Source organism: Botryllus schlosseri, chromosome 12, assembly GCF_051294905.1.
Source record: "Botryllus schlosseri isolate E-star chromosome 12, Bs_hap1, whole genome shotgun sequence".
Classification (NCBI taxonomy): Eukaryota; Metazoa; Chordata; class Ascidiacea; order Stolidobranchia; family Styelidae; genus Botryllus; species Botryllus schlosseri.
Window position 1 is genome coordinate 26,485,786 of NC_137247.1, and position 26,139 is coordinate 26,511,924.

The following is a 26,139-nucleotide window of genomic DNA, read 5'->3' on the forward strand; positions in this document are numbered from 1 at the left end:
GCTATGCGTCGCAGTTGCGGAATAAAAATGAAGAATATCAGCCTGGTGTAAATCACCATAGTAGTCGACAAACACCATGAATACCTCAAAACAAACAAAGCAGAGAAAAATGATTCACCCCTTATTGAAATATCAACTGGGAATCGTATGCTCCCCACGAATGAAATTTATTTCTGGTACGATTTCAATATCGTTCCACTACACCGCCAATCCTGATGGGAGGTCTAGAAACAACACTATACAACTAATGATAGGAATCTATAATAACCATTGGCCCACCCGAATATGCATTATCATTTATTACATACTCTAACTTTTGGAAAACACTCCCCCCATCAAGTCTACCGGTGAATTTGATCACGTGGGCTGTGAAAGGATAAATATATGATAGTAATATGTGAAACCATGGTGTCCTATACGGTGTGGACACAAGCATATCTCACGGCTCGCTGCGATTGGTCACGTCCCATTTGGCTATTAGGCAATTGGACGATAATTTTTGACCGGTTTGCCGAGCATTGTATTTGGTAAAACGTGTATCAATCGAAAGCTGCCGCTGTACTGATTACGAAAATATAAATTTTATTCCGCTCATGGCCCTGGAACCTTCACCATTAGCCTCGAAATTGTCATTATTATGGAGATTGGCATGGTGACGCAACAATGCTACTTGGCTAAACGAGACAGCTCAGGAGAAAATGAGCGGTTGCGCGGCGAGAGTGAGAGTGCTCAGCTGGCGTCGCGGCAATGGGCAATGAGCTTATGTTTCGAGGTGCAATCGCATCGCAGAAAAACGTTGCGCTGTTGAAACTTTCTAGAGCCGCTCGGTAGAAGCGAGCATCTATTTCTTGCTTCGCTCGAGCCCCGATTTGTTGGTGACTCGACATGACTCGAGTCATGTTTTCAAACGCGAAAATGACTCGACTCGAATCGAGTCAGTTTTTGTATTGACTTGACTTGTACTGGAGTCATTGCGCATGACTCGCGACTATAGGACTATTATATTCGTTACCAGGGAGTTATGTTATTGAATTCGCTCTATAGTCACCCGATTAATCTAATTTTGCAGTATATAAAATTTTCGTAGTGGTCTGGTGCACAAGACCATAGTAGTTAATCTCCATTAACCCCACATACAACCAGGGTTGTGATGACTCGAGTCACGATTTTTGATGACTTGACTTGACTCGAGTCATTTTTTCAAATGCTTCAATTTGTGTATTGACTCGACTTGTACTCGAGTCAGTATGAATGACTCGAACCAAGTCATATGACTCGAGACTTGAACGGCCAAGACAGGCATTTCATTGCAGCTTAGAAGAATAGTAAAGGTAACACATTATTGAATTTCATCTATCAGTCCTGATACTTGGAAACCTAGGGCTAGAAACTGTTAAGACTGACGAGAATGACTATATTATGAATGCGAGTCATTCCATATCACTCGAGCAGAGTTGAAAAAGTGGGTTGAACCGGATTGAACTGAAAACTGAACAGTCAACATAATGACTTCGACTTGGACTCGATTCGAAGCACTATGACTCAGACTAGGACTCGCCTCAATGGTGAATTGAAAATGACTCGACTTGACTTGAGTCAAAACTATAAAAATGAGATTGACTTGTGACTCGGAACCTTGTGACTTAGTTACAACCATGCCCTTTGGGTGTGAATACAAACTCTTTTCACTAAGACTGTAGCTTCTTTCAATATAGAATGAATCGATATATCTATAGCCGATCATCATTCGTGGTAGAACGTTTTTCCGACTTTATCATTTTGCGCTTCAATGAGAGACTCCTCTCACACACAGCTCTCAATTGAAACACCATAATATAAATTTTCAGACAAAAGCATAAATAATATTATTATTCGTGTGAACCTCAGAGATTTAGAGGTTCACGATCACAAACGAACCTTGGTAGGTTATTCACTGTAAACCTTTTTCATATGTTACAATTTTTCACGTCATTAGAACATCTTTGGTTGAAATTATTCGTATTTCAGCTTCAGAACACTCTAGGCATGGCGCTGGCAGCATTTATCAACACTAACTGAGCATGCACTGTGAAAATCTCAAATATTTTATTTGCTTTGTTACAAAAGTTTGCTCGAAATATTTAACTGTCCGTTCGTGAATATTTAGTGACTCTCAGCTATGAGCTTGAACGGCTATCACCCAACATCAAAAACGAAATACACTACATGTAGGTATAGTCTGCGAATGATGCATATCTTCAACCAATCAATGAAATCAATATAAAGCATTCATCGTTGTCTAATATAAAAAAATTGTAGCTGGCGTGCGGGATTCATCTTAAGTTGATATGTTTATTGCATCATAAAAAAAACTCCGTGCGATTGGGGTGTCGGCTAACTTGTTTATGGGGTAATATCGGTAGCAACCCGTTTTATATTCTGCTCAATATCAATATAGCAATAGTCAGTGGTCGAATACGTTGTCTGCACTGGCCTAGACCCAGGAGTGGCCCTACGATTGGTTGGAGGGGGCTGGGCGAGACTTTCGGGGGCCCCTATAACAGGCGTCGGTAACCTTTTTCGCCCGAAGAGTCATATTGGCACTATATTTACCATTGTAACCCGCAAAGAGCCATACATGTCAACCAACTGTTACGACACCGTTGAAAACAAGTGACGTCATCATAGCACTAATTCGAAGTCGTGTGCGCCATGTTTTCTCTGCAAATCTGGTACTAATCATCTTGGTTGCCTTATTTGAGCATGCGAAACTTGACTAACGAAGTTTTTTGCAAGTTACATATTTTTAATAGCATTTCAGAGACAACCACAATAAATCTAAATATGTTATCCTACGCGAAACTGAATTTTTCAGCGGGCCGCACAATCCTTAATAAATATTATGTCGAATCAAGTATAGGTGGTGTGATTTAGCTCGATTCCAGTCTGGATCGTAACAAATCAGCTCGCGATTAGGCATCTCTCCGTGCCATGCGCACTGTGAAGCCTCATTTTGCCGCCCCTGGCACAGAGCAAGGGCCGCCAAGTGGTTGTGGTTCTACTTGCGAGTTTTCAAAATCCAGTATAGTCCTATTTCTAGATAAGCATGTTGAAAATCCAGCAGCATGTAGAAGTCTGACATTGCGTCGTCGAACTGCCTGGATGTAATGGACTGGAATTTGTGGATCCTTCCAGTGTTTACAGTGCAGTTTACTGTGGATCAGTCGGGGAAAATTAGGTGTAACAGATTTGCGACAAAGCGTACAGAGTAATCGGGTAAACAAAACACTTTCTGCTAGCATATTGTGTTTTCGTAATTCGTACCCGTTTGATGAGTGAAAATGAGTCAAACACACTAACTCCTCCAGGAGTTTCTGTTCTGTGACGGTCAGCAGCGAATCACTACTTTTCTAAGAATAATCAAGTAGATTTTAATGCATTTGAGATTGGTGTTGAATTGCATAAAATCTTTTTTCGCGACTATTTATTTGCGCGAGTTTTGAGACTATTTGTAATAGATTTACAATACATTTGTGAATACAATGCATTTGGAGTGTTTTGACGTATAGTTAGATTTGAAGATACTACTGACGAAACAAAACTTTAATGTTTAATGGAATATTCATATTGAAACAAACTGGAATATTTTCAATCGACACTCGTCTGGGGTAATTGTCAGCAGCTATAGAGAATTGGATGGAACATTGTACATGATTGTTGATTGATGGATTGTTGGAACACCAGTTAAGAAAAATTTCACAACTTCATCATGAGCTCTAGTAATCACTATACAAATAGGCAACAGTTTACTAGGCCTATATTGGTCATGGAATATTTAACGTACGATACTTGCTCTACGACAGGGGCCGGCAACCTTTTTTACTTTGCTGACGAGCTTCAAAATGATTGATTATTCACTGACCGCTCTTCTAAAAACAAAAATGTTCTATATTTAAACTGGATTACAGCTGTCCAGAATAGCAGTAACGCACGTTTCGATTAAATAGATTAACTATATTTTTACTAATTTTTCTCAGTAACCTTGAAAAGTATGCAAAACTGTCAGTTACTTTCTCTTCGCGCATCACTGGTCGCCGACCACCACTCCACGGTGCAAACGGCAGAATGGTTCTCCAAACTAAGATCTCCAACCTCAACCGTTGTTTTTCAAAATATTTGCAACAACCCTTGCTTGACGCATTGATTTGATTACTTTTATTGCATACGATAACTCGCACAAAGTACGCACTGTATCATTTCTTGAGTAAATGTGAAAGATTTAAAACTTTATACAATGTCCATAATTGGAAACTACATGCTAGAACTACAACGTTATTGATTATGACTACAACAACAGCAGCAACAAATTTAATCTCATAATGCAGGGACGGGCAACTTCTACGGTCGGTGGGCCTGATATGGGAAATGAATTACTTGACGGGTCGCGACGGATTGCAAAATTGAATAGTCGCGTATTTATCCACCTGTACAAGGAATAAATCGCAATAAATGTAAACTTTAAGTCAAAGGCATAGAGACCAAAAAAACTGTAATTAGTGAATTTATAAACTTATTGTACTTCAATAGCTGTTGAAGTCAATCTGACATATGTGACCGATTAAAATTGTTCTTAGAATTTCGACTGCGTGTCGGATGTAGAAACCCTTAATACCCTGTCTTGTTAAGGGCCCCATGTTAATGCTCGAACAGAACAAGTAGTTTCATGACCATCTTTATCGGGTTGGCAAACTTGGATTCATTCTATGACGAAAATTTGTCAATTGTTCCAGATTAAAATTTCACCTTCAGCACAGAAGCTCTCTGCGTGCCACTCAAAATCCCGTCGCGGGCCAAATCCTGCCTGCGGGCCGTATGTTGCCCGTCCATGTCATTATGCAACTGAAACGCGCTATACTAGAATTGGTAGAGTTGTATCTTGCAATCCTTTGAGCCAGTGGTTCTTAAACTTTTTATACCGCGAATCAAGCTTCACACATCGAAATGAATGCATTTTAATATAATGCGCTACGATGTTACGGGCATGTATGACATATTCATGATCAAGCTATATTTCTGCATGTCTCTCTATTTGGCTATAGGACCACACAGAGCGACCTTGAATAAAAATTAACTAAATCTACAATAATGCGCACAAAGCGCGATATTGCAAGAAATTCAGTGAATATTAGCCTTCACTACATCGATAAGGAAAGGTCTCTCCTGAATGTCGAGAGTTTATTTTCACTGCATGAGACAACGTCTGCTTCGTCGCCCTCGGTTTCTTCGACTTTTCGAACGTTTGCTGACGATGTCTCCATTCGAAAAGTCGATCTGGATCACCTGCAGTTGAGAAACAAGTTTCTCCTTACGCCGAAGACATCTGAGACTAATGCAATTACAGATGAGGTATTAAATTATTACAAGTATAAAATACTGCGAACATTGAAATCGACTGAAAACTGTTCTGCCAAAACCACTTAAATATAGCGTATTCTCATCGCAAATCATACCGCGTCTAGGCCTTGCAAAATTTGAAAAGTCACGCTGGCCGTTCCGAAAAATATCGGAGCGATAAATTAATGAAATGGTAGAATCAACATTTCACACAATATCTAAATAATCGAGACATTGTGGAATCGTGACAGGCAGAATGCATTTTGTACATATCCATATAAGTATTCGAGGGGTATGTACTACACAAACCGGTCATCAACCCGATTAAACTTACTAATATCAGATTTTTTTTATCTGTATCACTATTCCTAGTATACAATGAAAAAATGCCTCTCGCGACGTTGTTTTGACCACAAAAATATGCTCTACTGCAGTTATCTGTAGTAGTAGTAATTATCAAATAATTAGACGTCCCGTGACTTTTCCTTCATATCTGTTGATTGGGCGTCACCTCTTTAGTTCAGTCGTAATTGCTGTTGGTACGCTGTTAGAAGATACTTTGCGTGATGTGTGGTCGTAAGTTGCTAGCTTATGTTTGTTTGCATAGGTTTGTCTCTGTAACCTCAGACGACCACAATTTTAAAACCTAGTTTCACGACCTGCCGTAACTCGCTGTATTTTGAACATTACTTTGTTACGTCGTTTATGTCAATACATATAATTTCAACCATCATCAATGGATCATTGTTTTCCAACATCGGTCGGGGAAATGATTTCGATTTAAAGAAGTGGTTCCCAAATTATTTCGAGCTATCGCCCCCTGGACAACAAGTAAAGTGCCACGCCCCCCGACTTCCTCCATACCACGCCTGAATAATAAAACGAAAGTTGTTCTGCATTTATTACAGCTAAATATGAGAAGGATGAAACTGGTGTATTATCATCGTCCTCCTTGTCATATTGGGTTGGAGTTTCGATAAGAACAATCTCATTCTAAAATTTCTTCCAGTGTCCACATCCCGTACTGTCAAGTCGATTTATGCTACCCAACTCCAGTGAGAGTATTTCTATTTGATTCAATCGTGTATCCAAAACGATTGATTGGATATATTGCAATTTGGGTTGTACTCAAAATTGTTCTACACTACAGTATAATAAACTCCTCAGTCATTGCTCGGAAACTTTACAGAATGGATTGATTAACTGGTAAGAAATTACTAATTGGAATATATCCTGGCATCAAATCACATTACTCTAATGCTCTTTTTTAAGATGATTGAGTTATGTTTCTCTATCAACATCGGGTATTCGAGCTGAACCTGTAGCTCGTGCAAGCTTGGGAATCGGAACAGCTAACGTGTCGCAAAATTTCGGCGAAATATCAAGGGCTAATCACTGAATCCGGACAGTATTATTTTCACCCTGATCAGGTTTCATCATTTCTAAGAACGGATATATTCTACTCGTAAAGTTTGGAAAATATGCCCGTAAAGTACAAGCGATATCGTTTATGGCCATCAGAACGCCGTGTTGAAGGCTGCGGTCGCAGCACTGGAAAATAACGATAGTTTGTAACAGAGATTAAAATCACGCGAGACATCACAACTTGCAGTGAGCAATAACTGCTCAAATGCTTATCGTAGTTCACACAGCACACAATGAACCACTCTTTCTAGGGATTCTGCCGAATTGATGGACAGGATCAATATTGCCATATAACAATGGACTGGTCCATTACAGCTGAATAAATAGACGGAAGGCCCTAAATTGCCCTGACTTAATCGATTTTGCATTTTTACTTAGCATTTAGCAGCTTTATTCATCAATCGTTTCAACACTACGTAGCAGGTGCTTTTAAACCCACACCGCCCCCATTTGCTTCCATCGCCCCCTTCCCGCCCAATTTTATAGCCAGCGCCCCCAATCACACATTTCATAACCAACGCCCCCTTCACGCTAGGAGCAGCTACAGTACTAATTTAAAATCTCGGAATCCAGACAAGATCAATAATTACATACAGAATTTTGCAGAATAATGACTTGCATTCACTATCCTAGTTAGTGCGATAGTTGTGATAGTGGTTATCAAACCTTTGCATTTTTGCTTTGAACTGTTTCTTCCAATCTCTGCCGTCCTCTAGCATCGATGTTCCAATTATACAAGTCTAGACTTTCCACGCTGTATGTGATCAAGTCGCACAGAGCTGAAATATCATCGCCGGTTGCAGTTGGATTAGATTCGTCAATGTAGAGACACGGTATCTGAAACAAGTAGCCTACGTGTAGAATGGTATAACGTGGACAATGTGCTACGATGAAATGGCCTGATCATAGAAAGTTTGCTAACTGACGTCATACAATCCGCAGATAAGCAGATTTGTTTGATGTCATAGTAATACGAGACATTCGTTTCTCTAGCTTTCGCGGATAACAGGCAGGGAGGCAGGCAGTGAATGTTGGTATCCGACTTGCTAAGAGTAGTCGTAAACCATCAACATCACAGTTACATTTGTCAAGGTAGCGCGTAAAATGGGATTATTCGAAGTATCATGCCCGTGACGCCATAACTGATACTACTGACATTGAGGGCTATGTTGCGGTCGCTGAACTGCCTATGTGATTCTGTGTAAGCTACCACAGATCTGGATCTGGATATGAGGAACCTTTATACCAGTGGTTCTTAACCTTTTTTCATCCAGCGTCCCCTTTTTAACAATTATCGTGCTCTAGCGCCCCCAACCCATATTGTAAGGACAATGGGTAGGAGGGAGGGCCGTAACAGCACTTCGTCAGTCCCCTAACAAAACAATGGTCTTAGGCGCCCATAGCGTGATAAACCAAACTTCTGGGGGCTTCACCCCCAAGAAATCCGTCTCGGGATTTCGATGATCAGCAAAGTTTATGTGGCCTGGTCGACCTAGGCTAGGGTTACCATATTTTTGTAACATCCGGACACACTTTAGCGCCCACTGACGGAGTTCAAAATGAGGTATAAGCACATTGTGTATCAATATGAAGTCACGCCACAAAGCTTTGTCTAACGAATAGAGGTGGTCACGACCCGGTTCAGGAGTATGTGGTTGTGTGTGTAAGTTGTAACCAGGGCCGAAGCCACATTTTTCCAGCCCCCTCCGGCCCTAATATACACTGATCTTGAGCCGACCGTAGGGTAATCGGTCTCGGTAATCTTCACGCTATCTTTAGGTATCTTGTATATCGTTAAGTCACGTCCAAACGGCCTAGGCCGACTCTATGAATTTACCGTTATCTTGTAGTTGCGATTACAATTAGACTTATTTCTGTAACTGAATGGTATTTCTATTTATTTTTGATCGCAATTTTTCCAAGGGCGGTAGATCCATATTAAAACCAATATATATGTTGCTAAATCGCGCTCAACGCGAAGAAAATTTCATGTAGCCTAAATTTATCCAAAAATAATATTGTTTATGTTGATTTAGGAAAACATTATGAGCTTACTTCAAAATTCCGGACATTTAGACATATTTTAGAAATTCCTCTCGGATGCTGTTTTAACAGTGAAGTTCCGGACGTATAGCAACCCTACCCTAGGCGCCAAGCTTTTCTATAATGCATGAAAGTCTCAGCCCACGAAATCCGATTTATCAGTAGCGCTGTGGGAGCTGTTTTCCTGGAAAATGAAGGCCACGTAATTAATAATTAAACATATTCGGGCGTGCCCGTAGGTACAATTACTTCGTTACATGTTGTTATTTTGTTACCTCTTGTCCGCTACATAGTCAAAAGATATTGAAACGCATAAACGTATTAAACTATAGTAAGCACACGATTCAAAATTGGTATTTCTTCACTGGCAAATAATTTTTCTCTGATAGATGTTATTTTTCCTGTGGGGTTCAGATTGCGACGACATGATAATTCGGCACGAGCGATTTAAGTAGCTATGGACAATTGGACTTATATACATCGAAGTTCTCGGTCAACATAAGGGTAATCGTCTTTGACTAAGGTTTCTCGCTGACGATCTTTTTGGCACACTTCTCGGAGTCTCATATTGGCCGGAACTTCATATGTCTTCGTGCATCGTGGCATGGTAGTGGCCGACGCCGAAATGCCTATTTCTATTTTCTATAGAAATGCGTATTTTTTCGTGAGGAGTCGTCAAAACATGATGTGTAGGTTATGTTCATTCACCGAAATAATTTACGGTACCCTTCGAGCTCACGAGACTAAGGCTTTATGTTGCAGCAGTTCCGGTCCTGGTAAGAGGTCATAGTCCAGTCGGTCTTTATCGGGACTTCAGTAATGGAAATATTTCGCTCTTTTAATCGTGCTCGAGGACCACTCGACTATAATAAACCATACAATAATAATTGTTTGTGGTATATTATCGGTCAAATCAAGGTTGTTATAACAACAATCGGGTACAGTCTCATACTATGTGGTTCGAACCAGATGTACACATCCCGAAATCACATCTGCGATTGGCAATACGCGGAAATTAATTGTATTGGATTTTGTTTTAGTGCTTTGTGGGACTAAGTAAGTCAACTGAGAATGGTACGCGTATATCTGCTCAAATTGAATTTAAACAGTTTCTTGGAGGTACAGAACTTCAGTATACAATTGAATAGTATATTCATATTGAAATGAACCCGAATATTTTCTGCTGACACTCGTCAGGGGTAATCGTCAGCAACTAGTAGAGAATTGGAAAGAACATCGTATATCAACAAGTACTTTCATTTGTGTGCCTTGGAGTCGACTTTTATCAAACTCACCAGCCAAGGTCGTGTCAACAAAAAGAGTTTGTGTATCACCTAAAAATAGGACGTTGTACGCTCTCGTATTCGACATTTCATGCTGGTGACGTCATATTGTGTGCTACGATTGTTGATATACGATGTTCTTTTGAATTCTCTACTAGTTGCTGACGATTACCCCTGACGAGTGTCAGCAGAAAATATTGTGGTTCATTTCAATTAAATTGAATTTAGTACCGAACCCAGTTCTTAATTTTAACATGAATGTATTCCAAACAAAGCATGACGATCATGTGAGGTTGTGAACCACAGCATTTGATAGTATCATCCTTTATGATATATATATATGATACGATATTTTCCGTACAAGAGGCTCTCACTCTCAAAAGTGATATACAGTTCCTCCTTCGATTTCCACACGCTGTGCGCTGCAGGATATAATACCTAGTTCGAAACATTTTGTTGAAAAGAACCCTAACAAGCGTGACGGCGGTGTTTCAACGGGAAGTTGGCGATCTAAAAGTAGGCGCAATTCATTTTACATGACCTCTACTAACCCACTACATTTATGAAAACAGCAAACATCGTCGCGTAGCGCGACCAAAAATTGTGGGATTTGACATGTTTTGTAGAATGTTAATTTGCTCTGAATACTCATTAAGGATATGTCCTAATACTACATCATCTACCGCGAAGCCATTTTTCTTCAGCGCCCCCATATTGTCCCCCTGAGCTCAGCGCCCCCCATATCGCTCCCTGAGCGTTTCCGCCCCTTTCAAAATCGTCAGCGCCCACCAAGGAGGCATGGTTGAGAACCACTGCTTTCTACCAATGAAAAAAGTTTGATTATATATCGGACTTGAAAACTCCTGATTTTAGAACTTTTACGGAAAATTATGTTGTGTTGACTAAAAAATGTCATTTTTCCGACTCGACACCTGAATAACCTACTTTACAACAACACTGATGCGGTGTTGACTGAGAATAACAAAAAAGGCCATTTTCAGTCATACTCCCGAAAGACCCGCCCGAAAAGCCGCATTGCAGATTTCACGTCATTTAGCCTGGCTCTCAAAGCGATAAAGAAGGACGAATTCGCAAAACGGAGGACGTTTACGCGTCCTCGGAGAATTTTCGATTTCCTGAAAAAGGAGACAAAACCCCCTGAAGGAGGACATATGGTAACTAGATGATGGACCAAGATCCTTTGAATTCCTGATGACGATCACAGGGTTGTAACCAAGTAACAAGGCTCCGAGTCACAAGTCAATCTCACTTTTATAGTTTTGACTCGAGTCAAGTCAAGTCAAGTCACTCATTTTCAATTCGCCACCGAGTCAAGTCTGAGTCCAAGTCATCGAGCAGAGGTTCGACTACGCGTCATGGGATAATGACTCGAGTCCGAGTCCAGTCATTGTGTTGACTGCTCAGTGTCCAGTTAAAGTCTTCTGAAACCCACTGTTATAACTCTGTTTGGTGATACCGAATGGTTCGCATTTATAATATACTAATCACGTTTAATAGTTTCTGGTCCTATTTTCAAGTACCAGTACCAATAGACGAAGCCCCAAGGTGGTTACGTTACTATTCTTCGAAATTACAATGAAATGTCAGTCTTGGCCGTCTGAGTCTCGAGTCATGACTTGGTTCGAGTCATGCGCAATGACTCGAGTCCAAGTCAAGTCAATATACATATTGACTCGAGTCGAGTCATTTCCGTATTTTCAGAAAATGACTCGAGTCAAGTCGATTCATCAGAAAATCGTGACTCGAGTCTGACTCAAGTCGAGTCATGACTCGAGTCACTACAACCCCGATGATCACTCCTGACTAGTGTCAGTAGGCTAGATTAGTTTTTTTCAACATATCTTATTCAACTGTGAACTAACATGGGATCGTAGAGAAAAACACTTGTATAATGTGTGATCTAAAACACAACGTTGCCCATGTTGACTCGCGCATTCTTGTTTAGTTCGTGGTTATTGAAATTTTATTGGCAAGCTTCAACTTCAGTGATTCAGGGATCCGTGAGCTGGACAATTTTTCGCAAGGTGTCAGGGACTGGAATAAATTTGAGAATATTTGATGTACGAATAGCTCGTAAAAGGCAAGTTAAATAGAATCGTGCATTAGAAGCAATTTCAGTGACACTAACCCCGAAGTGGTTAAAGCGGTTATTGTTGGTAGTCTACTCACGTATCTGCAAAAGTAGGTATTTACAAGAGAGCCAAAAAGTAAGCATGCCTGAGTATCGCCTGAAAACGAAACTGACCACTGAATTAAAAGTAATCTAATCTCATAACCTCTTGAGGAAGTAGGCAAAACCTATTTAGGTAGGCCGTCCCCAACGATGCAGAATTCGTTCGTTTATAACCTCGTCTTTACCAATCACACTGCATTTATTGCGAAATACGTCATGTTTCATAGAGCTGTATAGGGTAGTCTACTACGATTGCTTGACTGCACTTTCTCTATTTCACGCGTGCCCGTAAAAAACATAGTATGCTAAACTTATTAATAAATATTTTTGACGTGTGAGAATTGGGTCGCAAGACGTTAATGACACTGAGATTTTTCTGTAGCACTAAAAAGTATGTGAACCACTGCTATAGCAGGTATATGCAAACCATATTACACGCTGGCCAGATATGAATGTAGGCCGGTAGGGTTTAACTACTTGACGCGCGCTTATATCAGGGCTTTGGAGCCGGAGCAAGGAGCCGGAGACCCGGAGCCATGAATTTTCACCGGAGCTGGAGGCGGAGCCGGAGCTCTACATAAAATTCAGCCGGAGCTGGAGCCAGTTATTGCAGAAGTAGCTGTGGCTCCGACGTATTTCATAGGATGCTATTATATATGCAACAACAATATCTGCTGAGTTTACATAATTCAACAGCAGGCCTTCGCGAAATTAGGAACCTTTGCCTCCTTGGCACTACCTTTTCCGACTAACCATGTTCCTGGCGATTAAACAGCAGGGCAGTCATATGTTCAATGTTTAATTTTCATACATGAGCGCCGAACCTCAGTATGCTAGCTATGCCTGTGAATATTGTGGGTATTCGGCATACCGGCGATTTCATGATCCGCACAACCTTGTTGGCCAATTGTACGGTACGAAAATAATGATCACTATGTAATACACGAAATGGGACATATCATCATTGCTATATATCGGATGAGCGAACACTCGCCCAGACATTGCTTCATTAATCATTAGCTACCATCGTTTAATTTTTCTTCTATTTTCCTTTTTTAACTAAACATTTTTTACTGCCAGACTGTTCAGAGTCAAGTGTACCTGTTTGATGCTGGTGTGATCAGACTAGATGACCTTCACGGTCTTATCGATCATTCCTATCTAATACCGAATACTGTGCATGCATTTTTTCTGTACCATCATCACTGCCGTTAGTTATTTATTTTGGTTGGATGAAAATGAAGACTCTCTCTCTCTCGTTCTTTCGTGATAGTTCTGTAATCGGGGCGCGAAATTGGACAGTGTTATTGTTTATGCAACAATGCATGCGAATTGTAATTACTGCGCATGATCGTCATTCACTCTAGTAATGATCTTCGTGCGTGAATAGGAGATGGCAGAAGAGTAGCCCAAAACGCAGTTACTCTCAGCAAACAATTGCCACTGTGCGAGCTACTCAATGCGATGCCAGAACCCCATGGTATTTTATGTTGGAGACAAATTACTGATTTGATACGCGAATTCCAATTCGTAATCATCAGTTTCGTGTATTCATTCTTGACGTCTGCTTGATATTCTAGTATTCTAGAGTTATCGTGCACTGTTACTTGTAAATGTGCATAGTTTAATTCGTTACGGACACAGCGCAATGTGCATGGCACGGTGTTTAATGAAGTTGTAATATTAATGGATCATCAGATTCTCCGAGGCACCAATTCAGATTTTATTCGATTCGTTTCAACGGGAAATTATTATATTCTGATATACTTGATCGACACCGGATGGACTGGTAACGAGTGAAACGTGAAACCATTGGCTATTTGGTACAGATCCGATTTCTATTGATCAGATCGTGACACGCGCCCATACTGCTCTTACTGCAGTTACAGTTGAATGATAATCGCACATTGAAAAATAGAATTCAGCTGTATGGCTCAATGTTAACGAGTACAGTGCCAGTGTGAAAAAAACGCCGCATCAGAGTTTTATTGCTGTACACAGCAATGGCAAGGAAAGAAGTGCGTTCTAGTGCAACTATGATGTTATCGACCATTGACAAGTATTCCTTATGACGTCAAAAGCCGGCACGGCGGCACATGTGTCTTCGTTGCTGCATCCGATGTTACTGACGGCGGACACACTCTAGATTACTATAGATAACTAACCTACGGGTAGATTAGTAATCTATATAGACCAGGGGTGGTAACCTTTTCGGCTGTAGGGCCACATGCAATTGACGAACGAATGCGCGGTCCACCAGCCGCGCCAGGCGCGTAAAATTTTCAAAGTTTATAAATGAAGCAGGTCAATGATATTATTACTTGAGTATATTGCGGGTCTAATGTATACCAACCGCGCTGGGCTCAATTTGCAAGGACAGGACTATTCGCCATCTGGGCATATCGATATCGAAGGTTTCCGATAATATGCGAAAATCATTTTTTGCCTACATTTCATCGTCGACGATCTTTCTGCTAGCGCAAACGCGAAAATACTTTCTCCCGTAATTACGGATATAGTTAGACTCATTCGGGTAAATTAGGCGTTTTCTTTTTATTTTCTGGGGAGGGGATAGGCTAACAATGAAGAAATCGTGTGAAAATTTAACACGCGAGGCGTGTAGAACAAATTTACTACTATTTTAGTTTATTGTAATGTAAGACGATTTACTAAAAATGGGACCGGACCCATGATCTGCCAATGCGTCAGAACTGATAGTTTAGTCATCAACATCCCAAGTGCCGTGGCCAGACTAATCAAATTTTAGGTTGGCCCTGCAAGTTCACAATCTGAGCAATTCATTGTCGATAATATAACAAATTTAGGAAATTACCTCGCGGGCCACTCAAAACCTTCTCGCGGGCCACGGCTTGGTCACCCCTGATATATAGACAGGCTGGTTCGATAGTTCTCAGAGCCGGAGCCGGAGCCGGATAATAACAATTGAAGAACAAGGTTCATCATTTCATTCGAAACTGGCTGCGGCGGAAAAAGACTAATCCCCCATTTGCTACCATCCCGCCAGTATTGGGACACTCGAGTCAACTTTTTCACATGACTTGACTCGACTTTAGTCAATTTGCAAAGGTTATTCACACAAGATATACCAGACGTACTTGCAGGACAAACGAGCTCCAGGCAAACCTCATCTATGCGGTCCCAGCCACATTAACTCACATCCTTGTCATACACAAAAGAGCAAGGACACTATCCCTCACAGGAATGCTAATCCAAGTATCTTTAGTGACACATTCCAGAACTTAATCGATCTTTTTATATAAGACTGAGCTTAGGGTTGCCATATTTCAGCAACCCAAATTCCGGACAATCTTTAGCGCCCACTAGTGGATTTCAAAATAAGTTATGACGTCACACTAGCAAAGCTTAATTCGCTCATAGACCAGAGGTGGTCACGACTCACGATCTGGTTCAGGAGTATGTGTCTGTGTGTTGTGCAACCGGGACCGAAAGCACATGTTTTCAGCCCCCTCCCGCCCAAATAAACAATGATTCTGAGCCCACACTATAGGGCAGGGGCGGGCAACATACGGCCAGCGGGCCGGATCCGGCCCACGACGGCCTTTTGTCCGGCCCGCGGACAGATTCCAGTCTTACATGATAATGCGGCCCGCGGATCATCAGTCTGCCGAGATTCCCCAGTACTTGTTTACTACGTCAAATTTTAGTGACTGTGTGTTATTATATCCTGGTGTGCGCACTGCGCAGCGTGCGAGAGTAGAGCTTACGGGTAAGTTCGCCGAAGCGAAAAGACTTGCATTGTCCCATGTACTCATCCCTAATCTTGTCTGTGGTAATCATGGTGTTAGTCGTCCACAATGGCCATTTACACCTGGCCGATATTTCTTATTTTTCATTCCGTAACCGCCAACTGCTGGTAGCACGGCACACGTCCAGGCTTTTGTGAGATATAGCTTAATATTTATGCCGATGAGATGGCGAGGAGGAGCCTAGATAAAGCTCCAACACTTAGAATAGGAATTCTGGAGTCGGACTCGAACCCATAACACATTGGTTTTGTAGCTGTGGATTATACAACTGCGCTATCTCGCCACCGAAAAAATTTGGGGTATACCGGGCTTATCGAACGTCCTAAAATCATAATTTAGGATTGCACCATGTGTTGATTGATCAGAGAGAAGCAGACATGGCGGTGCATGTATGACAGCTGTTCCCAAGCTGGACGACGGGAAAGTAGGGGAGATGTGGTACCGATGGATCACTGGGACCAAAAATACTTGAAAAATTCTCCATGATAATTCCATGATTACACTCCGTGATTTTGTCTACAAGTACATGCTGACAGAATCTTTCCTCACATGCAAAAATATTCGACCAGCATGAGTTATGGGGTCTGAGACGAATGATTTACGTTTTACGGGGTGTAAAGTAAACTTGGATCGACATTTGCATTTTTCTATATCACTTTTCAGACTAACAAACCCACCATAATTTTTTATCGGAAGTATAGGGCTTGTATCAGGGTATATATTGGCACATATTTTTTGAATGAATACCATCCTCGAGTGGACTATTTTCAAGTCAATTACAATATTTATAGGGTGGGGGACCTATGATACCATAGCCAAATCAAGCAAAATAGATGGACCAACTAATCACTTTACAACAGAAACTCGCCTACATATATATAGACTGTAAATCATAGTTACCTGCGGTGTTTTATCGCTATTACGAGATATTTGAAAGTCAAAATGTCGATATGCGTGTATTATGTATGTGGCATTAATTTTGTAAGTTTAGACGTAAATCAAAACATGATTTTATGCCAACATTTGAGTTGATATAATCTATTTTATTCTTGAAGGTTGCGAAGAAACATTCTTCATTGGCTTGCTGTAGCGTAGCTTATAGTACACAACAAAACAAGTTAACAAATTTGAGTTTTTGAGCGTATGTCTCATAGGTCCCATGGTCGTGTGCCTTTGGACCCACCGGGTGGGGTCCGATGACACGTTCGAGCAACAAATTTTAAACGTTTATAAATAATTTTTTGAAAAGCCGGATATTCAAGTAAATGTACGCGATAGGTAGAGCTTGTATCGAAGTGTTGAGCCAGAAAAAGATCTGCTATTTTCGGCTGAAGATTTAAGGGCCAGAGATCATTTTGTAATTTTTGATCCATCGGTACCACATCTCCCCTATCTGAATAAGGCGCGAAGTCACAGTTAACTGAAAATTTTTCGCGCTCCGTGCGATTTACCTCCAGCTTATGGTGATTACTCTGTCTATTGTACGAATTTCTTATTTGAGAACTCTCTCATCAACAGCCATAACGTTTAATGCCATCAAACTATCCGTTGGGATGGCTAGCATTCTGATTTATCTCTTTAATATTTTGTGATATCATGATAAGGAAGGGGGGCACGGAATTTTTCACCATAAAAAAGGGGCGTGTTTAAAAACTTTGTGAACTACTGCTGTATGACAATGCGGTTCTCAACTCCACATTGTCATCGTCATTATCGGCGAGAAATCGCTTCGAAATGACATTGCTGTTGTTACGATTTATTCCTTGTATAATTGTATAAATGGGCGAACAATCTATCGATTCAGCAATCCGGCCCGCCAGTACTTAATTTCCCCATATCCGGCCCGCCGACTGGAGAAGTTGCCCGCCCCTGCTATAGGGTAATCGATGCAACTTCTGGGGGGGGGGGGGGGTGCTTGTTATATGAATCTGGTTTCTATATGCATCTGGTCGTTAAATGATTTGAATGAAATCTGTCAATAATATCGGTCGTTCCATATATTACTATATAGATACTACTCTCCGCCCACATGATCAGAGTTAGCGGTACAGGTGGTGGAGGAGGATGAGTTCGAAAATACAGGGAGCGTAATTGCACATCGTTAAGTCATGTTCATGTCTTACCGATAACATTGTTTATCAGCCTTATGCCGGTGCGCACCACGGAGCTTTATAAACACCCCACATCCTGTGGTTTACAACCTGTTATGGTCGCGACTCCATCTCCAATTTGAAAATGTTCCGTGGCCCAGATCAAAATTTGTCGAGCTGATTACTGAAAGAAGTCGGCACGTTTGCCCAGACGTACGGGCTATTTTGGAAGCTGATTACGTTCAACATATTCGCAAACCCCAGAATAAAGGCAAACGACCACACTATCATTGAATAAAGCATTTAAATGGCCTTAACGATCTCTAGGACTATACCGTTCTCCTATAATTGCGATTACAATTAGGCTTATTCCAGTAAATTAAGGTTGTTTTTATTCATATTTTATTGCAGTTTTTGCGAGGGTGGTAGTCTCCATATTTAAACCAATAAATGTGATAGTAAATCGCGCACAGCGCGAAGAAAAATATCATCCATCAGCATAAAAATTCTCAAAAAATATTGTTTTTTTATGCTGATTTACGAAACAATTATGAGCCTACGTCAAGCCTTCGAAATTCCGGACATTTGGCATATTTTAGAAATTCCTCCCGGACGCTAGTTTGAACAGTGAAATTCCGGACATGTCCGGGAAATTCCGGACGTATGGCAACCCTAAGCTATAGGTACATCCACACAAGGGGTGGCCAACCTGCGGTCGTAGAAACAAAATCGTGCTACCATACCGTCTACTATACATGTAATTCAGTTAGCGCATATGTTTGCAGCCATCAGCACATAATTTTATTTTACGAACTGACTTAATTTCGTAAGACATTTTAATTCTACTTGAAAATTTCCGCGCGATTCTGGGCGAATTGGGTTTCTGATATTAATATAGTGGTGTCCTGGAATTATAAGCCCCAGCGTGCATATGCGACCCACAAAGGCAAATATTGTGTTCCATGGAGCTGTGGTTCCTAAACTTTTTAGACCGCGACCCAAATATGAGTCAATGGCACCCTGCGACCCAACCCTCACACATCGACAATAATACATTTTTAATGTTAGTATGCATCAACGTTTGACGGGCATATATGACATAGAAAACGCCCAGTGTATGCAATAGAGATCCATGAAACATGTCCGACGCCCGTGATTCTGAATGAGTGCTTTCTCTGTGGGTCGCACCTGTGCTACTGTCTACTCAGATTGCAAGTGCGGGATCATTCGGTGGCGACCATTTTGACGACCGGCCATATCAATATTATAGACAGTTTTGGTCAACCAGCTACGGTCAATTTTGGCTCAGGTATCGAGGTCGATCTTTTTGGCACCGAACTTTGCCCAACAGTATGTTTTTCCAAAACTTCATGTCTTCATGCGTTCCGATGCAAAACGGGTTTGTTTCGAAATACCGGTACCACATAATCCCATACTTGCTCGTTGTACTACCCTACAATAATGTATCCCAACGGTTGCGACGGTATTCCCCAGACAAGTCAATGTCGGACAAATATCATTATGAATTCAAACTAAATTGTGAAGTCCTTCAGCCTCATTCAAAAGGCCGCAAATTCCCATACTGTAGTCACGACTTTACTGCGTGTCTTGCTTATTGGCTGTAGTACCAACACAGTGACCCCGGATATGCATAAGGAAATTTATCCATTGCAAGAATTATACGATCGCTCTGGTGCCGTCGCGACCCAAAATGATGAATGTTTGGGTCGTGATCGTACTCTAAGAACCCCTGTCATAGGAAAATACCAATTTGAAATTATGTGCTTTCATGAAAGTTTTATTTACTGGTACGTTTTGGCGACCCCAATATATTTCGACAACACTGACAATCCTGATGGGACATCAAAAAATAACAACATGCACAAAGTGATTAATGACAATGGGTCAACCAGAAGATGCACCAACATTTTCTTCGAAGACAACCCTCTATCGGATCTACCGATAAATCTGATCACGTGGGATGAGAAAGGATAAATATTTGATTGTAATATGCGCACTGCGCAGCTACAAATAATATAGAATACATTCATTGATGAATATGAGAAAACAATATACGCTCTGCGTGGCACTATCTTTTCAAAAGATGAATCTGGAGTTAACCGTTACCTGTTCCAACGCCTTCGAGAATAGTGTAATGCAGTGCTTTTCAACCTTTTCGAGCTCTATTCGCACTTTTTTTTATAAAATAAATTTCATTCGCACAAACTAATCGAAAAGGCAACTTTTCCGCTCGTTTTTATTTGAACCATTTCACTAAAACCTTCTCGGTCAAACGAGTTGTTGCGTTTTGTACAAGAACGTCTACTAGTGCTTGGATTACCAGGTCTTGAAATCTGTTATACACGCCTATCCGAAATACAGCGTATTTTGCGCGGGTGAAAAATGCCTGCTGGCAGAAATCGTATTCGACAGCTGACACAAAGGTCCCGGAGGCTGGAGTTTGTCGAAACGGTAAAAACTCGCATATTTGTGTTGAGGCTTTTGCCTTGTGTCTTGGAACATGAGCCTCACCCACGAAATGGAATTCATTTTTAATACTACAGTCGTATGCTACGATTTGTCGGACATGTATGACATACCGAGCTGCGTGCACTCCACAATTCTACCCAACATGGCTCTACAAAATATATTTGCCGCACGCGATTTCAAATTAGGGAAAATTACATTGCTCTGCATGTCGCAGTTGTACTACTGTCTCATCAGATTGCAAGAACGAGACTATTCCGTGCCGAAAACGAAGCATATCCATATCGAAAGGTTTGGCCATCCAGCATCGGTCATTCTTAGACCAAGATTGTGTCGCCGTTCATGTGTTAACGCCGCATTTTATCCGCAGTTTGTTGGTCAAAACTTTTTACGTCTTCATGTGCCCCGACGCAAAAGAATTTGTCCTCGAAATGAATGAGTCTCATAGGCTTGAAATCGCTCATTGCACACCCCTACACTATTTCATCTCAACGATCCTCGATCATGTTTTCCAGAAAAACCAGTCGGACAAATCTTATCATGAATTCTCATGCTAAAGCCATATTTTCTGCGTGTCTCGCTTATTGGCTGCAGTACCCAACACAGTGACCTTGGATATGTAAAAACTGTCGCAGGATTTTCTGCAATAAATTCAACAAATATTACATACATATTTAACAGATAGCTCTGGCACCGTGCCCACTCTAAATTATACCCTTTGTGGTCCATACTTTCATAACCTTTGATGGGGTAAAAATTTGCGTTACCGTAGCTTGCAAATGTGTGTCTGTAATGATGTGGTATTTACTACTAGCCTCGTGTCTCGCACTAATCGGACAGTAATTACGAAAATATCATAATTGTTTGGCGAAAGAAAGCAGAAAGTCAGTTTGACGTCACTTTTCCAGCTTGTCTCAGGCGTAGCAGGGCCGATATACTGTATGTGTGCCACTACACGCCCACTTCCAAACCAGGCTCTTCGTTACGTAATAATTAGTGTGCGAAAATATTAAATCACTACGGCTTGTGAGAGCTACGATGGTGGTGCGTCGTAAGCTCGTAACTCGTAAGTTAAGCAAGTTTTTACAATTGCGTCGCCACTAACAAAGTTAACCTCACCTTAAAATTTTTTATTAGGTTAATTTGAATTATTTCACGTCAGAAAAATTAATAACTATTCACGATTTTCATTCGCACTTGATCCAGATTTTCATTCGCACTATTCGCACCACCATCGTCGTTCGCACTGCAATTTTTTTCATTCGCACCAGTGCGAACTGTCACACAGGTTGAAGAGCACTGGTGTAATGTATACCTGCCTTGTACGGATATAGTGTGTGTGAGTTTTTTTGGAATGGTATGCATGAAGGGCAGTGTCTCAGATAAGTAGATTTCTTCACCCCCAGGTTCCAGATTCCATAGACTACTCCTTGTCGCTTCGACATCTTCCTGTCTTTTCATTGTATCGCATTTTTGTGGTGTATTGAACTGATAAAATTGCTAATAAACCAATGATGATGAGTGTTGCTGATCACGTTATGGCGGACCATTGCCAACGATCGGATGCTTAGTCTTGTCTATAAATGTCACTTGGATATACCCATCTGTGTTAGTCCCATACTTTTTTCAGCAACTTTTGGTCCGATAATGCTGAGGATATTTTACTTCCACATTTTCTCTTCAATTTGCCCACTTTATGAGTATTTTCGTTAGCAGTGCGAAATATTCTAAATGTGCAAGTTTTAGTGGCAGACGAAGATGTATAGAATTCCTTGAAGTAGGTAATGTCTTAAACGCTACCTAGAAATCAGTGGCGTAGCAGCCACTTGGCGGTTCTGGCTCTGCGCCAGGGGCGGCAGGCTCCAAGGGGGCGGCAAAATGAGGCTGCACACACACACAGAGAGAGAGAGAGATGATATTCGTTTTCGCCTGCACAACCGAGATGCTTAGACGACGGAGATGCGATACGGACTTCATAGTAAGGTCATCTAGTCCGCACCCCCGTTTTTTTCTCCTCCGTGATTGCTGAGCGCCTAGCGGGATAACCGCGGATACCAGTTTTCGAGTCTTTGGTCTTTGGCCGGGGATCGAACCCACGACCTACCGATCAAGAAGCCGGACGCATCACGTCACATTGCTGGCGTCCCGTGAGCTAAAATTTAATCAAACAGGTCTCAATCGAAAGCTTTGTGTCGCGCTGATTCCGAAAACACGAATTAATATGTTAACATGGCAGTGGAACCACTCCGAAATAGCCGTCAAGGCCGATTGTTCGGAGAGTTCACGGAAAAAGGATAACGCCTGCCAAACAATCAGAAGATGCTGGCCTCAGTGTTGTTGAAGAAGTTAGACGATAAATGTTTCAAGCTTTGGACAAATTTAAACTTGAAGCTGAAACTAGGTTTACCGGCATACACCACTTAAATCAAGGGCGGGCAACTTCTCCAGTCGGCGGGCCGGATATAGGAAAATTAAGTTTGGCGGGCCGGATTGCTGAATCGATACATTATTCACCAATTTATCCAAATATACCTGGAATAAATCGTATTTAATGAATGTATTTTAACGACAGCAATGTCACTTCAAATCCATATCTCGCCGATAATGACGAAGACAATGTGGATTTGAGAATAGCGTTGTCATACAGGCACCGCCATGTCTGGTTCTCTCTGATCAGTCAACACATAGGGCAACCCTTAATTAGGATTTCAAGGCGTTCGATAAGTCCGGTATCCCAGGATTACAAAGATATCAATTGATTAGGGTTGAGTAGTGACGAGATAGCGTCGTTGTTCAACACTGCTGTGGCCTAATTAATCGCGATATTGAATTCATGCGGCCTGCGTCCTCTACGAAATTTGAAAAGTGGCCCGAGACCCGTTTTGAGTTGGCAATCACTGGCATAATAGCGGTGTCTTACAAGCCCAGAAGTGTGCCGTGCTACATGTCGGCATTTACGGAATCAAAAATAGGAAATATCAACCTGGTGTAAATGACCATTGTAGTCGACAAACACTATGATTACCACAAACGACATTAGGGTTGAGTACATGGTAAATGCGGATAATGCAAGTCATCTCGCTTGGACGAACTTTACGCGTAAGCTCCAGTCTCGCACGCTGCGCATACACTACACGTATATAATAACATACAGTCACAAAAATTGTACCTATTAAGCAAGTAGTGGGGAATCTCGGCAGACTGGGGCCGCGGGCCACAGAGAGAGAGAGAGAGAGAGACAATCTTTATTCGTATACATTACATATCAACATAACACTACAAGAATGTAACAGTGAAATGCAACATGATAGGTAGACGGGAGGCTCGATATGACATAGTCTTCAGAGCCGAGCCACCCGGGACAGGAGCAATTTTCACAGTCGATAACTAATAAAAACATTATCACGTAAGACGGAAAACAGTTCGCGGGCTGGACAAAATCCCTTCGCGGGACGCATGTTGCCCACCCCTGACTTAAGAGATATGTTTGGATTTTTGAATTCCCACGCGCTGCTGCAAAGCGAAAGTCACAATTTATTCACCAGCACTTTTAGAAGCACTTATGACGACAAGGTGGACTTATTGGAGTTAGCTGCGAATATTGTCATGCCTTATACCTTCGAATTAGGGATCATATAAATCAGAAGATTGCTAGCTGTTCGTATGAATCAATATGAGGCCTCTAGGACGTACACAAATTAAGATATGATCATATGAATTTGTTCAAGTAGAGATTTTAAAAGGGTTAAGAGGCTGGTATGGAGCAGTGAAACCACGTTTGATCGTAGTGCAACAGCGTGTGATGTTTTACAGTGGTTATTAGTTAATGCAACGCTACTTGATTCGACACCATATTTATGCTCGTGTCTGAAACTTTATCTGACCATTGGTGTTTCAATTGCGAGCTGTGTGAGGAGCTACTCAAAGATCAAACTGATTAAGTCTTATTTACGTTCTACCATGAATGATGATCGGCTATCAGCTCTATCCATTCTGTCTATAGAGGGACTACGTTCAAAAACTTGAATTTAAGGGTATCGCGGATTTTGCTCTGAGGCGGCTATTGATTTTCTATTTGAACAATACATTCGTTCGCAATTTCTTGTCTTTGTTATTTTTGGGCCTTATCTACGTTGAGACGGTGAGGCTGAGACGCGGCATATTATTTGTAATTATTTTTATTGATTTAAGATTGCCTGAACAGGAATCTATGTCGAAATTTGCTGCGGTCTACTTGGGGGGGGGCGGCATTTTAAGCAAAGCCAGGGGTGGCAACACATGCTGCTACGTCAGTGCTAGAAATAGAGAAAGAAGGAGGATGATTATGGTCGCAAATGGCAACGCTAGAACATGTCCCGGGATTAGTTAATGCCAGAGATAATTACATTTGTCGCTCTGGTTATACAATAAAAACTTTCATTCGCAAGGTATTTCACAAATAAACAGTGATGTCACAGCCACTACAAGGGCTGTTCACGGTGCCAATTCCGCTAATAGTAGGTTTGTCATTCGCAGTCCTTAGTGAGGATCTGTCTACCTTTTCTAGGAAATCGAAAATGTCCTCATTTTTGGCAATTCGCATTGAAAGCTACGCGATTGTGCGGGCACAACTACAACTGTGCCATAAATGACGCGAAACCTGGATTTCAACGGCAGTGACAGATGACTAAAATGAAAATTCGAGCAAAACAAAAATTACGTTAGAGCGGGACTTTCGGAAAAATGGCATATTATTCGACAACATTGTAGTATATTTCATTAGACTTTCAAAACAACGTCTTCCGATATTATAAGTTTCATAATTTGTAAAAACTGTCCTTTTTCCCGGATCTCGAAATATGGTTACGTCAGTTTAACACGAATAGGTGTGCCATGATTACGGCTATCCGCTGCAATGCAGCCGTATGCTATATAAGGAAACCAAATGCGGCAGTGAATAGCAAAAAGGTTGAACACCACACCACTGATCGATATCCATCTCTAGAAATGCAATAACTCTCAATACACTACTACTTCATCCCCAACATCCAGCCACACTTACACAAGATCATCTTCAGTAACAGTCTCACTCGGAACTGACTCACCAAGATACCCACACCAAACACAGCATAAATTTTAAAAAATGGCAAACTATCATTTCTCCTCTACAAGATAAGAAATTGGATTATAGGTATTTCCGTAATGCTGACGCCCATTCGAAACAATGAAATATTCACTCGAAAAAGATTGTGTGTGTGCCTGTACAAGTTCGAATAAGTAGTACCAAACACTCGATGTGTGACAAATAACTAAATAATATTGTGCAATCAAGTTTTGAGCAACTATAGGCTGATTGTGAAATGTTGACAAATGATATCAGATGTGCGGCTGGTGTCCTGTTTGCCCAGTCAAAAACTTCGAATATCTTTTAGATTTTGGAAAGTAATATGGAGCTGTCGTTAAATTGATATCAGATA

General features: G+C 41.2%; 1 protein-coding gene and 1 long non-coding RNA gene across 4 annotated transcripts in view; both read right to left on the minus strand.

Annotated features, from left to right (window-relative positions):
* Nucleotides 1–26,139, minus strand: part of LOC145452439 (uncharacterized) — a 116,981-nt gene that overhangs the window by 18,599 nt on the left and 72,243 nt on the right. The gene's annotated exons all lie outside the window — the stretch shown is intronic.
* On the minus strand, nt 4,172–8,152 carry LOC145452787 (uncharacterized). The gene is made up of 2 exons (XR_013919511.1): nt 7,465–8,152; nt 4,172–5,319 (listed from the first exon to the last, which is right to left on the minus strand). It is a non-coding gene; the product is annotated as an uncharacterized LOC145452787 (long non-coding RNA).